This window comes from Chlorocebus sabaeus, chromosome 3 (genome assembly GCF_047675955.1).
Source record: "Chlorocebus sabaeus isolate Y175 chromosome 3, mChlSab1.0.hap1, whole genome shotgun sequence".
In the NCBI taxonomy this organism is placed as follows: domain Eukaryota; kingdom Metazoa; phylum Chordata; class Mammalia; order Primates; family Cercopithecidae; genus Chlorocebus; species Chlorocebus sabaeus.
In genome coordinates, this window is record NC_132906.1 from 26808039 (window position 1) to 26829945 (window position 21907).

The following is a 21907-nucleotide window of genomic DNA, read 5'->3' on the forward strand; positions in this document are numbered from 1 at the left end:
CTTTCTACCTCAACAGAGGTGTCATCAACAATCACACTACCTCTTGCAAAGCATTTGTAGGAATAGACAAGAGTGAGCCATTGACAAATTCATTCCTCAACTGTTTCTTGAGACCTGTCAAGGTGCCAGACACCATGTTCATGAGAACGCAGCAGCTGTCTCCCCATAGGAGCTCACAGTCTGCAGAAGGGGGATGGGGGTGCTAGAAAACTCTGTTGTGGGATGGAGTTGAATTTCAGTCCTGGCTGTGCTACTTAAAGACATCATCTGTAATGAAGAAACGAGCCCAGCTGAACTCCTGGCTTCCTGGTTTAATATTTCTGTGTCAGGAAGGTATGTGGTGGGCCTCTTGGAAGAGTGACTAAGAGGGAAAAGAATACATAGTTTGGCAGAGAAGGGGAGAGGAGGAAGGATGATGTGTGGTTTTGCTCTTTCTGTATTTTTTCACCAGCAGAAACCTTAATCTTTTCCAGCAGCACAGGCGAGTCACAGTGCAGGGGATTTGCCACAGAGCACTGCCCCTTTCTCCAGCAACACTGAGCTCACGGAATGGCAGATAAACGTAGAGAAGCTGAGCCAGTCTTTCAAGCCCGGGCAGCCGGTTTCCAAGGAGCATCATGAGCTCAGCTGGAGGTCCCTGGGCAGAAGTCACCTGGAATTTGTATGAGTGCTGAGCTGTGTGGCGCCTTTCTGGCCCTTTCTTGAGGCTGGAATTGCTTTTTTTTTTTTTTTTTTTTTTTTGAGACAGGGGGTTGCTCTGCCACCTAGGCTGGAGTGCAGTTCAAGCAGTCCTCCTATCTCAGCCTTCAGAGTATCTGGATATGTTGCCATGGCTGGTCTCAAACTCCTGTCCTCAAGTGATTCTCCCACCTCAGCCTCCTAAAGTGTTGGGATTAGAGGCATGAGGACAGCCTGAAATTGCATTCTTAGCATCTAGATGGAGAAGGAGAACAGCCTCTTCAAAAACAGAATTTTCTTTTGTTCATTTACTGCTCCCCTTAAATTCCATTTTCTTAAAGGACACGTAGAATGGGGAGGATCCTTTTGCTTGAAGAGTAACCTCCCAGCAATCAGCCCCCTTCCTGGACTCTGGCCTCCTCCAAGCATTTTAGTAAAATAAATGTTTTATTTGGTTTATTCATTTATTCATTCAATAATTATTTATTAGGACCGTATTAAGGGCCAAGTTCCAGATTTTGGGATTCTGTGGTGAACAAAAGATAACAAGCCCTGTCGTCATGGAGCTTCCTTATTTGTGGGAGAAAGACCATAAACAAATAAACCTATAATATCTGGTTGCAATATGTGCTATAAAATGATATAAGTGGGCAGGAGGATGGGGGCGTGATAGTGTAGGAGGCCACTAGATTAGGTGATCAGGGAAGGCCTTCTGCCTCCTTTGGTGATGCAGGGGCTGGGTCTTTTTGAATAAATTTTTCCAGTTTTCCAACCTTAACTCTTTAAATGCCAAAAAGTTTATTCTTACTAATTTTGCCGCAAATTACTTTAAATTCATCGTACATAGCAACCCAGAATAATCGAATCCTGTTTTAAAGATTCAGGATCATTATTGGGAACACCAATATATGCCAGGGGTTCTCAAAGTGTGGCCCCTAGACCAGCAGCATCAGCAACCCCTCAACCTGGGGACTTGTTAGAAACGCAAATTCTCAGAAATGTAAGTGCAGACTTCACCCCAGACCTGCTGCAGCTGAAACTCTGGGGGTGGAGCCCTGCAATCTGTGCTTTAACAAGCCCTCCAGGTGCTTCTCATGTGTGCTCAAGTTTGAGAAGGGCCACTCTGCTCTGAGGTGTGCCCTTGAGGGCAGTGGAGGTAGGTAGCATCTCTGCCCATCCTCGGCAGGCTGCTTTGCTCCCTGAGCTCCTGCCTACTTCCTGTGGGTTCTGCCTCACTGTGGGTTGTCAGTGTTTATCTCTCACTGCTGACATTAGTATGTCTCTGTCTAATTTGTGTCTCCTAATTTGCTGCTTCTAATCGCCTCTGAGAAATCAGATCCCCAGCCATAAATTCATTATGTAGAAAGTAGGAATAAATTCCAGGCTGCTGGCACGCATGTTAGTACTTCAGTCTTTTGCCCTCAAGACATTCAGCATGGTGGAAAGAACAGATTTGAATTTCAGTCTAGAATTCCACCAATGTGGGGATTCTGCAGGCTGCTGAGTAAGTCTATTCCAATTATGCATTCTAGAAATGGGGAAATAACCACAGGATGGATTCTGGGACCCACTGGGTCTACTATGAGGTGGATGTAGTTAAACTCCATTGATCACCTATATTAGTCAGGGATTTGCAGAGAAAAAGACTGAGAGAGAGAGAGACAGAGTGAGAGAGAGACAGAGAGAGAGAGAGAGAGAGAGAAACGAGGAATTTATTATGAGGAATTGGCTCACACAATAATGGAGGCTGAGAAGTCCCACAATCTGTCCTCTATAAGCTGGAGACCCAGGAAAGCTGGTGTTATTATTCAGTCCATGTTTGAAGGCCTGAGAATCAGAGGTACCGATGGTGTAAATCCCAGTTCAAGGGCAGAAGATGAGATGAGATGTTCCAATGAGGCAGAAAAAAAAGGGGCAAATTCCTCCTTCCTCCACATTTTGCTTTACTCAGTCCCTCAACAGATTGGTTAATGCCCACCTGCATTGGAGAGGGCCATCTATATTGAGTTAACCGATTGCAATGCTAGTCTCATCCAGGAAAATCTCATAGACACACGCAGAAATAATGTTTATCTGGGCACCCTGCAGCCCAGTGAAGCTAGCACATAAAATTAAGCATCCCCTCACCGAGCAGCCATAATCTCCTGTGACTGGCAGACCACAGTAATATTTTGGGTCTCTTGAAATTAGTATCAGTTCAAAGCCAGTGTCCAGTTGTCCTTGAAAACATCTGATTGTTTCCTTTTCCCCAGTGCACAGTTCCTCTGATAAAAGGCTGCAGGTCCCTTTGGGGACAAATGGGAGAAAGATAAACAGTATACATTTTTGGCAATGTAGCAGAGTCCTTCCTCAAGGGGACCTGGTCTCCCCTTTTATTGCTTGTATGACCTTGGCAGAGTTGGAACCAGAATTGCCTGGCACCAATGAGGTGCTCAACAAGTGCTAGTTCTTTTCTTCTGGGGTGGGAGAATGATGGGGGAAGGGGATAATTAACCTATATGATTTTTTGCATGAATAATTGCTATTTAGAAAAATCTCTAAATATTTACCTTTATTTATTAAAAAAACAGTTTTAAATATATTTGAGATATAATCACATATCACACAATTCATTCATTTAAAGACTACAATTTAATGACCATCACCGCAATCAATTTTAGAACATTTTATTATCCTAAAAAGTAACTTCACATCCCTTAGGCATGATCCCCACTCTGTAATCCTCCTATTCCCCCCTTGTCCTAGGTAACCACTAATCTATGTTTTTACTCTATAGATTTGACTATTCTGGACATCTCATATAAATGGAATTATCCAATATGTGATCCTTTGTGATAGCCTTTTTCCACTTAGCATAATGTCTTCAAGGTTCATTCATGTTATACAGCATCAGTATTTCATTTCTTTCTTAAAAATTTTTATTTTTAATTTTTGTGGGTATATAATAGGTATATATATGGGTTACATAAGATATTATGATACAAGCATGCAATGCATAATAGTCACATCAGGGTAAATAGGTATCCATTACCTCAAGCATTTATCCTTGATAAATGCCAATTTATAATTGCCAAGGTATAAAAGCCAATTATACTCTTAGTTATTTTAAAATGTATAATTAAATTTTTTTTTACTATAGTCATCCTATTGTGCTAGCAAATACTAGGGTTTTATTCATTCTTTCTATTTTTTCTACCCATTAACCTTCCTCACTTCTCCCCCACACTCCCCAACCCTCCAACTCCAACTACTCTTCCCAGCCTCTGGTAACCATTTTTCTACTCTATATTGCCATAAGTTCAATTGTTTTACTTTTTACCTCCCACAAAAAGTGAGAACATGTGAAGTTCGTCTTGCTGTGCCTGGCTTATTTCACTTAACATAATGAAATTCCAACCTCCAGTTCCAACCATGTTGTGCAGATGACAAGATCTCATTCTTTATTGTGGCTGAATAGTACTCCATTGTGTATATATACCATATTTTCTTCATCTGTTCATCTGTTATGGACACTTAGGTTGCTTCCAAATTTTAGCTATTGTAAACAATGCTGCAGCAAACATAGAAGTGCAGATATCTAGGCTGGGCGTGGTAGCTCACGCCTGTAATCCCAGCACTTTGGGAGGCTGAGGTGGGTGGATCAATTGAGGTCAGGAGTTTGATACCAGCCTGACCAACATGGTGAAACCCTATCCCTATTAAAAATACAAAAATTAGCCTGGTATGGTGGTGGGCACCTGTAACCCCAGCTACTCAGGAGGTTGGGGCAGGAGAATCGCTTGAACCTAAGAGGCAGAGGTTACAGTGAGCCAAGACCACGCCATTGTACTCCAGCCTGGGCAACAAGAGCGAAACTCCGTCTCAAAAAAACAAAACAAAACAAAAGTGCAGATATCTCTTTGATATACTGATTTCCTTTCTTTTGGGTATATACCTAGGAGTGAGATTGCTGGATGGTAAGGTAGCTCTATTTTTAGTTTTTCAAGAAATCTCCAAACTGTTCTTCATATCTTCATAGTGGTTGAACTAATTTACATTCCCAACAGTGCACGAGGGTTCCCATTTCTCCACATCCTCTCCAGCATTTGTGATTGCCTGACTTTTGAATAAAAGCCATTTTAACTGGAGTGAGATATCTCATTGTAGTTTTGGTTTGCATTTCTTTGATGATCAGTGATGTTGAGCACATTTTCATACACCTGTTTGCAATATATAAGTCTTTTTTTTGAGAAATGTCTATTCACATCTTTTGTCCATTTTAAGTCAAATTATTAGATTTTTCCTATAGAGTCGTTTGAGTTCCTTATACATTCTGGCTATTAATCCCTTGTCAGATGGGTAGTTTGCAAATATTTCCTCCTATTCTGTGGATTGTCTCTTCACTTTATTGATTGTTTTCTTTGCTGTGTGGAAGCTTTTTCACTTGATGTGATCCCATTTGTTCAGTTTTTTTCTTTGGTTGTCATAGTTTGAGGTCTTTGATTTAAGTCTTTAATTTTTGTATATAGTGAGAGATGGGGTCTAGTTTCATTCTTCTTCATATGGATATCTGGTTTGTCCAGCATCATTTATTGAAGAGACTGTCTTTTCCCCAATGTATGTTTTTGGCAACTTTGTCAAAAATGAGTTCACTGTAGATGTATGGATTTATTTCTGGGTTCTCTATTCTGTTTCTCTGGTCAGTGTGTCTATTTTTATGCCAGTACCATACCATTTTGATTACTGTAGCTCTGTAGTATAGTTTAAAGTCAGGTAATGTGATTCCTCCAGTTTCATTCTTTTTGTGTAGGATAACTTTGCCTATTCTAGGTCTTTTGTGGTTCCATATAAATTTTAGGATTGGTTTTTCTATTTCTGTGCAGAATGTTATTGGTATTTTGATAGAAATTGTATGAAATCTATAGATTGCTTTGGGTAGTATGGACATTTTAACAATATGAATTCTTCCAATCCATGAACATGGAATATTTTTCCATTTTTTTGTGTGTCCTCTTCGATTTCTTGCATCAATGTTTTATAGTTTTCAATGTAGAGATTTTTTACTTCTTTAAGTTAATTGCTAGGTATTTTACTTTATTTGTGGCTACTGTAAATGGGATTACTTTCTTGGTTCTTTTTCAGATTGTTTGCTCTTGATAGATAGAAATGCTACTGATTTTTGTATATTCATTTTGTGTCTTGCAAATTTACTGAATTTGCTTATCGGTTTTAATGGTTTTTTGGTGGAGTCTTTAGGTTTTTCCAAATATAAGATCATGTCATCTTAAAACAAGGATCATTTGACTTCTTCCCTTCTAATTTGGATGCCCTTTATTTCTACTTTTTTTTTTTTTTTTGAGATAGAGTTTCACTCTGTCACCCAGGCTGGAGTGCAGTGGTGTGGTATCAACTCACTGGAGCCTCCATCTCCTAGGTTCAAGCAATTCTCCTGCCTAAGCCTCCCAAGTAGCTGACATTACAAGCACCTGACAACACAGCCAGCTAATTTTTGTATTTTAAGTAGAGATGAGGTTTCACCATGTTGGCCGGGCTGGCTTCAAACTACTGACCTCAGGTGATCTGCCTGACTCGACCTCCCAAAGTGCTGGGATTACAGGCATGAGCCACCATGCCTGGCCGGATGCCCTTTATTTTTTTCTGTCTGGTTGCTCTAGCTAGGACTTCCAGTACTATGTTGAATAACATTGGTGACAGTGGGCATTCTTGTCATGTTCCCAATCTTAGAGGAAAGGGTTTCCATTTTTCCCCATGCAATATGATACTAGCTTTGGGTCTGTCAAATATAGCTTTTATTAGGTTGAGGTATATTCTTTCTATATCCAGTTTTTTGAGGGTTTTTTAAAAAATCATGTCAGGATGTTGAATTGTGTCAAATACTTTTTCAGCATCAATTGAAATAATCATATTGTTTTTGTCCTTCATTCTGTTGATATGATGTATCACACTGATTGATTTGCATGTGTTGAACCATCCTTACATCCCTGAGATAAAGCCCACTTGGTCATGATAAATGTTCTTTATTTTATTGTGTTGTTGAATTTGGTTTGCTAGTATTTTGTTGAAAGGTTTTGCCTCAATATTCATCAGTGATATTGGCCTGTAGTTTTCTTTTTTAAAATTTGACTTTGCTGCATTTTGGTATCAGAGTAATACCGGTATTGTAGAATGAGTTTGGAAGTATTCTCCTCTCCTTTGTTTTTTAGAACAATTTGAGTAGGATTGGTATTCTTTCTTCTTTAAATGTTTGGTAGAATCCAGCAGCAACACCATTGGGTCCTGGGCTTTTCTTAACTAGAAGATTTTTTATTATGGCCTTGATCTCATTACTTACTATCAGTCTGTTCAGGTTTTGGATTTCTTCATGTTTCAATCTTGGTAGGTTGTGTGTGTCTAGGATTTATCAATTTCTTCTAGATTTTCCAATTTATTGGCATATAGTTGCTCATAGTAGCCACTAATGATCCTTTGAATTTCTGCAGTATCAGTTGTTATGTCTCCTTCTCCTCTCTGATTTTATTTTTTAGGGTCTTCTTTCATTTTTCTTTAGTTAGTGTGGCTTTTTAAAAAAATACTTTTATTTGATTTATCTTTTGTATTGTTTATTTATTTTCAATATTTATTCATCTATTTATTTCTGTTCTGATCTTTATTTTTTTTCTTCTACTAATTTTAGGTTTCATTTATTCAAATTCATTTATTTCTGCTCTGATCTTGATTATTTTTTTCCTCTACTAATTTTGGGTTTGGTTTGCTCTTGATTTTCTGGTTCTTTAAGATGCATCATTAGATTGTTTATTTGAAGTTTTTCCTTTTCTTGATGTAAGCATTTACAGCTGTAAACTTCCCTCTTAGTCTTTCCTTTGTTGTATCCTCTAGATTTTGGTATATTGTGTTTCCATATCATTTGTTTCAAGAAATTTTTCAATTTCCTTATTAGTTTCTTCATTGACCTACTGGTCATTCAGGAGCATACTGTTTAATTTCTATGTGTCTGTATAGTTTCCAAAATTCCTCTTGTTTCTTATTTCTACTTTTATTCCATTGTTATTAGAGAAGATGTTTGATATTGTTTCAATTTTTTGAATGTTTTAAGACTTGTTTTGTGACCCAACATATGGTCTATCTTTGAGAATGATCCATGTGCTGAGGAAAATAATGTGTATTATGCAGCTGTTGGATAAATGTTCTGTAAATATCTATTAGGTCCATTTGGTCTATAGTGCAGATTAAGTCTCACATTTCTTTGTTGATTTTCTGTATGGACTAATTCTGTCTAATGCTGAAAGTGGGGTTGTGAAGTCTCCAGTTATTATTGTATAGGGGTCTGTCTCTCTCTTTAGCTCTAATAATATTTGCTTTATATGTCTGGGTGTTCCAGGATTGGGTGCATGTATATTTGCAATTGTTATATCCTCTTGCTGAATTAACTCCTTGTGATTGTATAGTGACTTTGTTTGTCTCTTTTTATAGTATTCGTCTAGAAATCTATTTTGTTTGATATAAAAGTATAGCTACTCCTGCTCTCTTTTGGTTTCCATTGGAATGGAATAGCTTTTTCCATCCCTTTATTTTCAGTCTGTGTGTATCTTCATAGGTGAAGTATGTTTCTTGTAGGCAACAGATCATTGTGTCTTTTTTTTAAAAAACCATTGAGACACTCTATGTCTTTTTATTGGAGAGTTAGTCCATCTACATTCAATGTCATTATTAATAAGTGAGAATGTATTCCTGCCATTTTGTTATTTGTTTTCTGGTTGTTTTGTGGCATTCTTCTTTTTCTTTCTTTCTCTCCTGTCTTTCTGGAAGCTAGGTTGATTTTCTCTGGTGGTATGATTTAATTTCTTGCTTTTTATTCTTTTGTGTATCTGTTGTATGTTTTTTAATTTGAGGTGACTATGAAGCTTCCAAATACTATCTTATAACCCATTATTTTAAATTAATAACAACTTAACACTTTTGTATAAACAAGCAAGCAAAAAGAAAGCTAATAAAAATTCTATATCTTAATTTCATCCCCCTCCTCCCACTGTTTAATTTTTTGGTTTTTTCTGCTTATATATTATTTTATTGTCTATGTCTTGAAAAGTTGTTGAAGTTATTGTTTTTGATTCGTTCATCATTTAGTCTTTCTTCTTAAGATACGAGGAGTTTAAACACTACAGTTACAGAGTTATAATATTGTTTTTCTGTTTACTTACTATTAGTAGTGAGTTTTGTACCTTCAGATGATTTCTTATTGCTCACTAATGTCTTTTTCTTTCCAATTGAAGTACTCCCTTTGGCATTTCTTGTAGGACAGGTCTGGTGTTGATAATAAAATCCCTCAACTTTTGTTTGTCTGGGAAAGTCTTTATTTCTCCTTCATGGCTGAAGGATATTTTCACTGGATATACTATTCTAGGGTAAAAGTTATTTTCCTTCAGCACTTTAAATTTGTCATGCCACTCACTCCTGGCCTGTAAAATTTCCACTATAAAGTCTGCTGCCCCACATATTGGAGCTCCATTGTATGTAATTTCTTTCTTTTTTCTTGCTGATTTTAGGATCCTTTCTTTATACCTGATCTTTGGGAATTTGACTAAATGCCTTAAGGTAGACTTATTTGGGTTAAATCAGCTTGATGTTCTATAACTTTCTTGTACTTGGCTATTGATATCTTTCTATCATCAATAGAGGTTTGGGAAGTTCTCTGTTATTCTCCTTTTGAATAAACTTTCTACTCCTCTCTGTTTCTCATCTTCCTCTTTAAGGCCAGTAACTCAGATTTTCTTTTTTGTGACTATTTTCTAGATCCTGTAGCCATGCTTCATTGTTTTTTGTTCTTTTTTTTTTTTTTTTTGTCTCCTCTGTCTTCAAGCGAACTAATTTTTTCTTCCACTTGACCAATTCTGCTATTAAAATACTCTGATGCATTGTTCAGTATGCCAATTGCATTTTTACAACTCCAGAATTTCTGCTTGATTCTTTTTAATTATTTCAAATTTTTTGTTAAATTTATCTAATAGAATTCTGAATTCTTTCTCTACATTATCTTGAATTTCTTTGAATTTCCTCAAAACAGCTATTTTAAATTCTCTGTCTGAAAGGTCACATATCTCTCTTTCTCCAGGATTGGTCCCTGGTGCCTTATTTAGTTTATTTGGTGAAGTTATGTTTTCCTGGATGGTCTTGATGCTTATGGATAGTCTGTGTCTAGGCATTGAAAAGTTAGGCATTGATCGTAGTCTTCGTGTCTGGGCTTATTTGTACCCATCCTTCTTGGGAAGGTTTTCCAGGTATTTGAAAGGACCTGGGTGTTGTGCTCTAAGCTGTATCTGCATTAGGGGGCAACCCAAACTCAGTAGCGCTGTGGTTCTTTCAGATTCATACAGGTACTGCCTTGTTGGTCTTGGATAAGATCTGGGAGAATTCTCTTGATTACCAGGCATAGACTCTTGTTTTCTTCCCTTACTTTCTCCCAGACAAACAGAATCTTTCTCTCTCTCTGTTCTGAGCCATCTGGAACTAGTGGTAGGATCTCAGTGGGGGTGGTGGCCCCCACCACTGGAACTGTGCTGGGTCAGACCTGAAGCCAGCACAACACTGAATCTCACCCATGGCCCACTGTAATTACAACCTGGCTATGATCTATGTTCACTCAAGCCCCAGGGACTCTACAATCAGCAGGTGGCAAGGCCAGCCAGGTATGTGTTCTTCCCTTCAGGGTAGTGAGTTTCCCTAGGCCCTGGATGGGTTCACAGGTACCATGCAAGAGTCAGGAACTAGAGTCAAAAACCTTAGACATTTACCTGGTGTTCTGTTGTACTGCAGCTAACCATGAGATGTAGTCCTTCCCACTCTTCCCTCCCTCTTCCAGAGGTAGAGAAGCCTCACTTTCTGGCGACCACCCCCACAGGCAAACGATGAGTACTGCCAAGTTACTGCTAATATTCCCTTAATGCCCAAGAGTTCTTCAGTCAGTTTGTGATGAATGCTCCCTGGCCTGGGATTCACCTTTCAGGGCAGTGAGCTTCCCTCTGGCTCAGGGCAAGTCCAGAAATGCCATCTAAGAGCCAAGACCTGGAATGTGCCTAAGAGCCCACTTGGTGCTCTACTCTTCTGTGGCCTAGCTGGTACTTAAGGTGCAAAACAAAGTCCCCTTTACTTTTTCCTCCACGTTTCTCAAGCAGAAGGAGTCTCTCCTCTTAGCCACTACAGCTGGGAATGTACTGAGTCTCATCTGAAGCCAGCAAGTCACAGAGTGTCACCCAAGGCCCATGGCGTACTACCTAGGTATTGCTGCTTGGTATTGAGGGCCCAAAGACTTTTTGGTAAGCAGCTGATGGGTCCTACTAGGACTGGGTCCTTCCCTTCAAAGCAGTAGTTCTTTTCTGGCCCAGGGTGTATCTAGAAATGTTTTCCAGGAGCTACGGCCTGGAAAGGGGGCTTCATGACTCTAACTGGTGCCCTATTCTGATGTAGTTGAGCTGGTATCTGAGATGCAAGACAAAGTCTTCTTTACTTTTCCTTTATCTCCTCAAGCAAAAGGAAGGAGTCTCTTTTGGAGCCATGAGCTCTGCAGCCTGGGGTTAAGGGAGGTATGGCACAAATATTCCCTTAGCTGCCTCAGCCTGCTGAGACACCAGCCGGGCCAGCTACTTAGGGCCCTAGAGCAGTTTAGCCCATGGTGGTGAGGCTTGCTGGAACTGAAGTTCTGACTGACAGGATGGGCAATTCTCCTCTAGTTAGGGCTGGTTTAAATACTCCCTCCATGGGAAGGTGTCAGCTGAGTTCAGTCTGGTTTTGCTTTCCATTAAGATGGGGCAACACTGAGTTCAATGCAACGTGTCACAGTTGGGCACACCCTCTCCCAAGCACTCAGATTCTTTCTTGGCACCACAGAGCCTCTACTGGGGGATAGGGGGAGGGGTGACATTGGCAATTCAAGACTCTTTCCTACCCTCTTCAATGCCTCTTTCAATGGTAGATGTTAAAACCAGGTACTGTGCTCACTTGATTTTTTATTCTTATGAATAAATTTTTTTTTTTTTTTTTTTTTTGCAGATAGTTGTTAAATTGGTGTCCTTGTAGTGGGGGACTATTGGTGGAGTCTTCGATTTGCCTATCTTGCTCTACGCCCTCCTCCACTTCATTTATTTTTATTGCCACACAATATTCCATTGTGTAGATATACCACATTTTATTTATTCATTCATCAGTTCATGGACAATTGGGTTGTTTCCACTGCGGGAGCCAAAAGAAACCTCCCCTTTGCTCACTGAAAGTTTGCTGAAAATCACTGAGAGAAAAAAAAAAAAAAAGCAGATCAGGGTGTAGCTGCACCATTTTATATTTCTATCGGGGTATATGACGGTTTTAATTTCTCCACAGACCTGCCAGCACTTACTATTTGACTTTTTGATTCTAGCCATCCTGGTAGTTGTGAAATACTTCATTATGGCTTTGATTTGCATTTCCCTTATGGCTAGTAATGTTGAACATGTTTTTGTGTGTTTATTGGCCAAGTCCCAGCTACTCGGGAGGCTGAGGTGAGAAGATTGCTTGCCAGGAATTCAAGTCTAGCCTTGGCAACATAGCAAGACCCCTGTTCTTAAGAAATAAAATAAAATAAAATACAGATTAACAGGAGAAAAGGCATGCAAATTTATTAAATCATGGTTTTATGAGACATGGGATCCTTTAGAATGAAGACCCAGTGATGCAAGGGAAACTGTTTTATTTTTATTCAACAAAGTATGGAAAGCCATATAGAAATATGATTGGACGAAAAGGGTGTAGTCTAATGCTAATAGACCAAGTGTGGAAATCCAGCAAGGCCTGTCTGTGTAGATTCTTCTTGGTATCTATGAGCGTGCATTTTTCTCTTCTGGGTATGGGGCAAGATCCTCTTTTGTGGCGTTATGACCTACAATCAAACAAAGTAGATCAGATCATTTCTTTATGACCAGGTTTTATGCAGAAATGTGGAGATGGGAGTAAAGCTACTGTAATGTTTTTAGGTTTTATGTCTGGCTTTTAGCTTTTTATAGGGGTAGGGGGTTTCTGGTTTCTATGACCTGTCTTGGGGAAGAGGAATTCTAGTTTCTATGGCTAACCTCAGGTGAGAAGGAAGAGTCAGAAACAGGAGGAGGGCAGGAGAACAGAGAGAGTTGCTTCTGATACATTCATTTTGGAGTATTTTTTTCTGATAGCCCACACCACTTTTTGGCCATTATGAATAATGGCATTGTAAACATTTGTGTAAAGGTTTTTGCGTGAAAATATGTTTTAGTTGCTCTTAGGTATATACTAGAAAGAAACTCTTAAGTATATGCTGGGTCATATAGTAACTGTACATTAAACCATTTGAGGAACAGCCAGCTTTTTTTCCAAAGTGGCTGCATCATTTTACATTCCCATCAGGAGTATATGAAGATTTCAGTTTTTCCATATACCTGCCAGCACCTACTCTTTGACTTTTGATTCTAGCCATCCTAGTGGTTGTGATGTATTTCATTATGGCTTTGATTTACATTTCCCTTATGGCTTACAATGTTGAGCACTTTTTATGTGTTTATTTGCCATTTGTTTATCTTTGCAGAAATATCTGTTCCGGTTCTCTGCCCATTTAAAAATGTTATATTTTTATTATTGAATTTTAACATACAAGTCCCTTATCAGATGCATGGTTCACAAATACCTTCTTCCGTTCTGTGAGTCGTCTTTTCACTTTCTTTCATGGTGTTCTTTGATGTACAAAGTTTGAAATTTTCATAATGTCTTTTTTAAAGAATCTATTCTTTTTTTTTTTTTTTTTTTCAGATGGAGTTTTGCTCTTGTTGCCCAGGCTAAAGTGCAATGGCACGATCTCAGCTCACCACAACTTCCACCTCCTGGGTTCAAGCAGTTCTCCTGCCTCAGCCTCCTGAGTAGCTGGGATTACAGGCATGGGCCACCACACCTGGCTAATTTTGTACTTTTAGTAGAGATGGGATTTCTCCATGTTGGTCAGGCTGGTTTCGAACTCCCCACCTCAGGTGATCTGCCTGCCTCAGCCTCCCCAAGTGCTGAGATTATAGGTGTGAGCCACCATGCCTGGCCAAAACAAAAAACAAAAAAAAAAAAAAACAAAAAAAAAACCAAAAAAAAACTATTCTTTCTGGTGTTTTTGGTGTTATATTTAACAAATATTGCATAATCCAGGGTCATGAAGATAAACACTTTTTCTACTAAGCATTTTATAGTTTTAAGTCTTACGTTTAGGTCTTTGATTCTTTGAGTTAGTTTTTGTTAATGATGGTGTGAGGTAGGGGTCCAAATTTACTCTTTTGTTTGCAGATATTCTGTTGTCCCAGAACCATTTGTTGAAAAGACTGTTCTTGCTCCCATGTAACTGTCTTGGTACTCTTGTTGAAAATCAACTAACCTACCCATTTTGTTTTGTTTTTTACTGAAACAACTTTGCTGGGGGAGATATTGATATGAGGGGAAAAAAACAGAGAAACAACAAAAAAAAGCAAGCAGTGCAAAATATCCAACTATTTCTGAATGGCAACAGAATATAGTCTCCATTTTGTTCAATGCTTACATTGTCCATTTTAGTGTACACTGGGCAATTAGTCTCTTAGATTATTGCTTGGCGTCATGTGCTTTAAATATTTAATTCTGTCTTAAAGCAAATAAAATAGAGACCCCTGAGAAGTATGCTAGCTCTGGACAATTGGAAGATCCTAATATTTGCCACAATTCAACCATTCATCAGCTTTATTACTTCTAAGACTAAGACTTTTATCAAACTTGAGAAGTCTATTAAAATTGTAGTTATAAAATAAATAATCTGTTGAGGACACTGCATTTTTTCTTGCAGGGTCATGGCATCTGTTTCAGGGCTGCAACTTAAGGAGTTGCTCAGTCCCAAGATAGCCTTTCACTAAACCTCTCCATTGAGCAAGATAGTCCACTTACAATGGGATAGCATCACAACATGTGTCAGAAATTGCAGAAGCTGTAACTCAAAGACTGTCCTTTGCAAATAGCCAGAGATCTCTTGTCAATAAGAAAGAAAAGAGGAAATGCATGTTCCCTTACAACACAGGATTAATTCAGACACACCAGCCTTGGCCAGACTGGCTTTCATTGTGTGACTGATATAAAGCCAAGGCTGAATCTTGTTCACAAGAACATTTACAGCAATGCTTACCAATGACTGGGAGAAAGGGCAAGTCCACTTTGATTATAGAAGCTACTTCTTCAGTGCAGTCTCAGAGTTCAATTTTATTTTCATTTGATTCTCATTGAACATCAGTATATGCAAAGCTTTGTTATGTGTATTGTGGGGAGGAGAGGTATACAAAGATGAGTATAGAAAGGCACAATTCTCACTGTAATGAAGTTTATAATTCTGGGCTTTGCCAGAACTGAATGTTGAAGGAACTGAACAAAACTATGGACTTTTATTATCCTACGTTTGGGGTCTGCAAGACAATGGTTGGATTCAGTGGTTCACTGGGAGGACTCATAAAACTCAGCAAAACTTTTATAACCTTGATGATGATTTATTACAGTGAAAGGATATAAATTAAAATCAATAACAGAAAAAGGTACATAGGATAAAATACAGGAGAGACCAAGCATGAGTTTTTACTTGTTCTTTCCCAGTGGGGACAGATGGACAATGCTTAATTCTCCCAGCAGTAATGTGTGATAACATGTTCACAAAGTATTGCCAACAAAGGAAACTCACCTGAGCCTTGGTGTCCAGGGTTTATTTGAGAAGGAGTTGTCATCTAGGCATGGCAGACTGCCAATATGGTTAACCTTACTCTAGCCTCTCCAGAGATCAAGTTGATATGATGGGGGCCTAAGGCCCTAGGTCTACTGCCATTTGCCAGGTATCCTCTGGTTCATGTACAGGTCAGATGGGGCTGTGAAACAGGCCTATGAAACAGGCCTAAGGACCCCGTCATAAGTCACATTGTTAGCATGAAGTATCTTGTGTGGCCCAAGGCTCCCAGGTGACACTCTTATCAGGCAGGATATTCCAAAGGCTTAGAGGTTATTCTCCAGGAGCCAAGTAGGGGCCAAATCTTTCTTTGAAATGTATAGGGTTTGAACGACTCAGACTTACTGAGACAATCCTTTACTATACACTGCCCCAAAGCATTCTTATTGTTAAAAAAAAAAAAATAGACACTATAGATAGATCTAAAGCATGACTTCCCATGTCAGTAGTATCTTTATAAAGGCAATGCTCATCTGGATGCTATTCCTGGAAGCTCTGTTGTAGAGGGCATTGTGGCTGTCTCTTCAAACAGCTCTCTCAACTTGCTATGTAAAGGACACTTTCTGGAGGGTGGGCATAGCGGTCCACCGTCTCCCATCCACCCAAGACATGGCTTCTGTTCTTAAGTCCTTACTAAATGTTTCTTTCTGAGAAACTGGATTTGCCAAAGAAATGGTCTCTCAGCTCTTAGCCTTTGAGGGTAGGTTTGCATAGACCCAGTTGCTCACTGCCAAACAGTAAATTGGAGCAAGGGCCAGTTACCTGGGATCTCCTTTAAGAGATGTGTGAGCCTGCCAGTAGCTGAGAGATCAAGAAATGGGTAAAGGGAATAAGGCAACCGTGGGGGAAATTCCAGGGTGGACAGCCACTTCTATTTGGAATGGTGTGGCTCACCGTTTAGATGCTTGTAGACTACTGTGTGAGTCCACAAACATCTGAAGGGTGAGTGTGCTCTGAAAATGACAAAAGTTTAGAGTGATTGTTAACCAAACTGAGAGCCATACGTCACACTGTGGTTAGGAAGGGATGCGAGCAGCCACTGCAGTGGGTTAGCTGGTTCTTTGGGCCACTTGTTTGGCAACAGAGGCCCAGTCAGCAGTGAAAGTGAAATTAAATGGCTAGAGGAGAACATGAGCCTTTACACTTCTCTCCTTGCCTCAAATCTGGTAGACAAAACCAAGGAGTAAGAAACAAAGTTTGAAATATTAGCATGTAGATTTGTCTATTTAGGGGAAGAACTGGAAGTGACAAAAAATCAGAGCTATCATAACTAAGCCTGATTGGAATATAAAAAATATGGAATCTTTGGAAATATTACAAATAGGAAGATTTTGGTGATATAGAGGTCCCTGATAATGATGAGGGGATGAAGGGCATTGGCAAGCTTGCCTTCTCATGCAGAGGAAAGCTAAAGCTCAATACCTGCAGCAAAATGGGATCAACTGATACAGGAGACACTCACTACCAGGGAATATACTGCTGTAGAAATCTTAGAGATTGCAAAGACCTTTACAAAACTACCTAGGGAACCCTTCAACACTTGGATGGTCCAATAGTGGGACATAGTGGTTGATGGTATTTTCTTAGTCAAGAATAAAGCAGAAAAAATGAGAAACATCACCAGCCACCCAGCCCTGCAGCAACACCTTGCTAATGAAAGGCAAACACAAGGGAATCATAGCTTCATGGACTGGATCATTCTAGATATAAGAGAGGTTGGGCCTAATGAAGGAGATTTACCAAGAGGGATGACCTCTTCACAGTCAATCAAAGAGACCTCAGAGGCTTCTTTGATAATTGGGACTGAGGCAAACCATCTATGCTCAGGTTTCCATGGGCCAGATAAGGCAAATTTTACTGCCTGGATGAAAAATAGATTGCCGCGGGGTACATGAAGAGAATGGCATGGCCCTTTGCTGTCTTTTTTGAGTTCTATAGTGGGACAAGACATATATAATGTGGGAGAAGCCATCACAGTTTTGGAAGAAAACAAGAAAGCCAGGGACAGAGTATGCTTGGTAATCTGACAAGGACTAACAAAGGGGAAAAAGAAAGCCCCACTAAGAGAAGACGAATGAAGGAGGAAGGAGACTGACAAGTCAAACATAAGCAAATGTGGCATAATTTATTGGGAGCTGGAACACCCTGAGAAAAAAATAGACAAACAAACTAATGCTGCATTAGTAGTCTTATAGAGGGAATTAAAGCCTGAACTGCAGTTTTGTCTCTTCCCTTCTTCCCCTCCATTAGACAAAGAAGATGACTCAACCCCTTATTCTAATGCCCTGGCTTATCAAGGGTGGATCTCGCCCTGGCCCCAAGATTAGGAGTGGGGCCAAGGTCAACCCCATGTTCCAGCAATAGGACAGAATGTACTTTAATCCATGGAAATCCAGAAAGACATGCTGTCAGCGGGCCACCACTGATGGTTATGAGGGCCTTAGGATCCCAATGAAAAGAACTTTAATACATCTAGGTATTGGAAAAGCTCCCCTTGCCCCATATATGGTATTTATTTCCTCTATTCCAGAAAACATTTTGGGCATGGATATTCTGTTAGGAAGCACTTTGCAAACTCCAGTGGGATAATTCAGACTGAAGGTATGTGTAGTAAAAGCATTCTCAGGAGAGAGGCAAAATGGGAACCCATACTACTCCCTGCCCCTAGTCCAAGTTGTCAACATTAAATAATACAAACTGCTTAGGAGTCATGCTGAAATAAGTGCAACTATTGAGGAACTGAAAAAGGTGCATATTATCTGTCCAGCTCAAAGCCTGTTTCACAGCCCCATCTGACCTGTACATGAACCAGAGGATACCTGGCAAATGGTGGTAGACCTGGGAATTGAATAATGTTACAGTTCTTTGTTTTTTTGCTTTTTTTTTTTTGGTTGGAGTGCATTGGTGCAATCTTGACTCACTGCAACCTCTGCATCTTGGGCACAAATGATCATCCTGCCTCAGCCTCCCAAGCAGCTGGAACTACAGGCATGTGCCAGCATGTCTGGCTAATTTTTGTATTTTTTGTACAGACTGGATTTCATCATGTCGCCCAGCGTGGTCTTGAACTCCTCGACTCAAGTAATCTGCTCACCTCTGAGAGAGGAAAAAGGAAGAAACAGGTCAGGCAGGCAGTTATGGTGAGTCCTCGGTTGAATTATTTCAAGTAAAAGAAGAGCCTGCAGGCACAGGTAAGGGAACTTGCACAGGGGACTTGCCTAAGACATGCCCACGGCCACACAGATAAGAAAGGCTACACAGGTGACTTGCCCAGACTTGCCCACAATGGGAAATTCTGTACCCCAACACATGCGCAGTATGGGGAACAAAGCAATATAGAGTAACTCAAGCTAAAGGCCCACATGTGCATTAGGAGGATGGGGTGGAGCTACCAGAAATTTGTATCATATGCAAATAAGATGCCCAGCCCTCATTGGTTTCTTATAAAAGCCTTTGTATTCAACTGTAAAAATGGCAACCCTTTTCTGGGCCCTCTCTCCATGGCAGAAAATTTTCTTCTTTCGCTTTTTAAACTTTTGCTCCAACCTCATTCTTTGTGTGCACGCTCCTTAATTCTCTTGGCGGTGAGACAAAGAACTCTAGGTAATACCTCACAAAGAGAAACTGCTACATTGTGGTGCATTGGTGAAACCTTAACACCTCAGCCTTCCAAAGTGCTGGGATTACAGGTGTGAACCACTGTTCCTGGCCTGCAGTTCTTTTTTCTTCCTTTCCTTTCCTTTCCTTTCCCCTTTCCTTTCCTTTCCTTTCCCCTTCCCTTCCACCTTCCCTTCCCCCTTCCCTTCCCCCTTCCCTTCCCCCTTCCCTTCCCCCTTCCCTTCCCCCTTCCCTTCCCCCTTCCCTTCTCTTTCCTTTCCTTTCCTTTCCTTTCCTTTCCTTTCCTTTCCTTTTTGAGATGGAGTCTTGCTTTGTCACCCAGGCTAGAGTACAGTGGCATGATCTCGGCTCACTGCAAACTTCACCTCCTGAGTTCAAGTGATTCTCCTGTTTCAGCCTCCTGAATAGCTGGGATTTCAGGCATGCACTACCATACCTGGTTAATTTTTGTATTTTTAGTAGAGACAGGGTTTCATCATGTTGGCCAGGCTGATCTCGAACTCCTGACCTCAGGTGATTTGCCCACCTTGGCCTCCAAAAGTGCTGGGATTACAGGCATGAGCCACCACATCCAGCCCTGGCCTGCAGTTCTTAATATTAGTTAAATAGTTGACAACATAGTATCTGCACTGAGGACACATCACACTGTCTCAGATTTAGCTAATGCCCTTTTTAACACTCCTCCATTGAACAATCACAAGACCAATTTGCTTTTCCCTGGCAAGTCTACTAGTGGACTTTTCACCTGTTGCCCCAGGGATGTATTCGAAGTCCTACCATTTGTCAAGGAATAGTGGCTAGAGACTTGTCTTTTTTCTCATTCCTATCCTTTCTTTCTTCGTTTCATTATATTGATGACATTTTGTTAGCCTCTGAAGATTTTAATGTGTGACAGGTGTAAAAGAAAATGAAACCTTGGGACCCCAAACTCACTATGCCAAGGAGAAAGTTAGGCCTGGGAACTAAGTCATGCAACACTGCCTTCTTTTCTTCCCCTAACCAGAGAGGTGTAACTTCACAACCCTCTGTCACAGCATTATACCTAAGCCAGGTTCCAACAATGTCCAGATAGTCTGCCTCACAAATTGCTCACAAGAAAATTTCTTGTTAGCCCTGAAATCATTCAAGATACATGTCCCCCTACAAAATCAGCACATGCCAATTCTAACCATGGGTCTGCAACCGAAGTTTAACTCCTGAAGCTGATTTCTGTTAAATCTCACACTGACAGTATTGATAACAAACTTATCTAGCTTATCTTCCCAGGCACAGACCAAGGGCAAGACAATAAATCACTCCTCTGCCTACATTGAAATGGATGCATAATTAACTTCTTTTTCCTCTACTCCTTCTTTTCTTTCATTCTTTCCTTCTTGTTTTTTTTTGTTTTTTGTTTTTTTTTTAATGGTCGCACTGCAACACCCAGGCTGAAGTGCAGTGGCATGATCACAGCTCACTGCAGCCTCAACTTCCTGGGCTAAGGTGATTTTTCCCACCTCATCCTCCTGAGTAACTGAGACCACAAGTACATATCACCATGCCTGGCTAATTTTTGTGTTTTCAGTAGAGATGGAGTTTTGTTATGTTGCCCAGGTTGGTGTTGAACTCTTGGGCTCAAGTAATCTGCCCACTTTGCCATCTTAAAGTGCTGGGATTACAGGCATAAGCCACTGCACCTGGCCTACTCCCTCTTTTCAAATGTTTACCTTATCTTATGTAAAACGTAGATTTACTTAGTGTTAATTAGAGCTTCACAAGAATGTAAACATTTGTCTCACTGCGTACTTTCCCTTTCTTTTTCCCTCCTGCTTGCTCTTTGTCCCTTAAACACTGAGTTCCCAAGCCCTCTTTGGAAAGCACAGGACACAGATGTTCCTGTGACTTGTGTTTTTCCCAGTGCTTCCTCAAACATTGGCTCAATAAACATCTACTGATTGAGACATCTGCCTAACTTTTTTGGTTAACACAGAAAAGCCTTACAGCATTGTGTGTTCATCTATGGGAACAAGGATGGGTAATCAATCCTCAGAACATCCAGGGCCCAGGACCTGCAGTGAAGTTCTCAGGAGAAGACTGGTTTCATACCGGGTACAGTAATTGACAAAGTCTATATTAGTTTGTTCTCATGCTGCTAATAAAGACATACCTGAGACTTGGTAATTTATAAAGGAAAGAGGTTTAACTGACTCACAGTTCAGCATGCCTGGGAGGCCTCAGGAAACTTACAATCATGGCAGAAGGGGAAGCAAACATGTCCTTCTTCACATGGCAGCAGGAAGGAGAAGTGCCAAATGAAGTGGGAAGTCCCTTATAAAACCATCAGCTCTCGTGAGGACTCACTCACTGTCATGAGAACAGCATGGTAGAAACTGCCCCCGTGGTTCATTGATCTCCACCTGGTCCCTCCCATGACACATGGGGATTATGGAAACTATAATTCAAGATGAAATTTGGCTGAGGATACAGCCAAACCATATCAAAATCCAACAACTTCCAATTCAGAAAACAGTAAAAGAAATCCACACATGCGTGGGTCTTTTGGGCTATTGGAGAGAACTTATTCCACACTTAGCCCCAATGTTTAAGACCACTTCTTTGAAATGGGACTATAGAATTATTAGAAATGGGACACATTGGGATTGGGACATACCTCAGCAGGAAGTCTGTGAACAGGCTAAAGTGCTAATACAGCATGCACAAGCCTTAGGTACCTCTTTAGAGGGTTCAGCTAGGACTTTGGATGTTACTGCTCCTCCTGAGGGTATGAATTGGGCCTAGAATTTTGGTCACAATTATGGAAAGGGGCTGAAACCAGATGCTCTCCCACTGAACAAGTGCCAGCAGTATTTA

General features: G+C 40.2%; 1 protein-coding gene across 10 annotated transcripts in view; it reads left to right on the plus strand.

Annotated features, from left to right (window-relative positions):
* The window catches only part of CYSLTR2 (cysteinyl leukotriene receptor 2), a 179017-nt gene that overhangs the window by 66031 nt on the left and 91079 nt on the right, over nt 1-21907 (plus strand). For all 10 annotated transcript variants that reach the window (XR_005236485.2, XM_073014107.1, XM_073014124.1 and 7 more), the window contains one exon: nt 18472-18579. The gene's annotated coding sequence lies outside the window, so the exon portion shown is untranslated. The remainder of the gene's footprint in view (nt 1-18471; nt 18580-21907) is intronic.